The following is a 1226-nucleotide window of genomic DNA, read 5'->3' on the forward strand; positions in this document are numbered from 1 at the left end:
AGCCCCGTCGAACACCGCCGGCGCCGCCCCACCGCCGTCCTCCTCACCTCCCCCCTCTCCCGATCTGGGAGCTCCGACGCCGCACCCGACCCGCCGTAAGCCGCCACCTCGTCCTCGATTCACCGCCCCTCGGAGCTCCACGGACGCCGCCCGGAGTCCGCACAGCCGCCCGAGGACCTCGCCGGACCTCCTCGCCGGCCTGCCTCCTCCTCCTCGCCGGTCTGCCTCCTCCATGATGCATCATCTCCGTCATCCTCCTCGACCCCCGTTGCCTAACCCCTACCGCCCCTGTGAGCTCCTCATCCTCTCCCCCTTTCCCTCTGTCGCCGGCGCCGTTCGCGACGCCCCGGCCTCCTCTACCGCGCACACGCACGCGTCGCGCCCGTCGCGGCCCTCTGCTCATCACGTCGCTCGAAGTCGCAGCCCGCGCCTCGTCCTCCCCCATCTCCGTCGCGCTCCAGCGCCCGCCCATGGCTCGCCGCGCATCCCCTGTCTCTGCGTCGTTCGTGCCTCCCCTGCTTCGTCTCCACGCCCCGTTGCGCCCTCCGCCGCTCGGTCTCTGCCCGCGGTGCCACCCCGCGCCGCCTGGGTCTGGCACGCACAGCCGGCGCCCGGCGCCGCGGCCTCAACCTCCTGGGCGGGCTCCCCCGATGCGAGGCGGGTTCGCCCACGCTCAGGCGCCCGTCGCCCGCTGCCCGCTCACCCGCTAAGGCTCCCCTAGAGCCACTGACTAGGGGGCCCACGCCCCAGAACGTTTTATAAAAAATAGATTTAAGAAAAATAAGTATTAAAAATAATTATTTATTTATTTATTTAACTTAATTAATTCTGTTTAGATTAACCTAATCATTAGGTAAACTAATTAACTCTGTTTAATTAACCTGCTAATTAAACAGTGTATGCCATGCGGGACCCACCATCAGATTGACCCAGTCAACACTTGTTGACTGCTGATGTCAGCATGACATCATGCTGATGTCATAAATCCAAATTTTGAACTAAAATAATTAGATAAATGCTAAAAATGATTTAAATCTTTTAAAATCAATATAAAATAAACCGTAGCTCGGATGGAAAAACTTTGTACATGAAAGTTGCTCAGAGCGACGAGACGAATCCGGATACGCAGCCCGTTCGTCCGCCACACACCCCTAACATATCGAACACACAACTTTCCCCCTCCAGTTCATCTGCCCGGAAACGCAAAACACCGAGGATACTTTCCC

The sequence above is a fragment of the Triticum dicoccoides genome, chromosome 3B (genome assembly GCF_002162155.2).
Source record: "Triticum dicoccoides isolate Atlit2015 ecotype Zavitan chromosome 3B, WEW_v2.0, whole genome shotgun sequence".
Classification (NCBI taxonomy): domain Eukaryota; kingdom Viridiplantae; phylum Streptophyta; class Magnoliopsida; order Poales; family Poaceae; genus Triticum; species Triticum dicoccoides.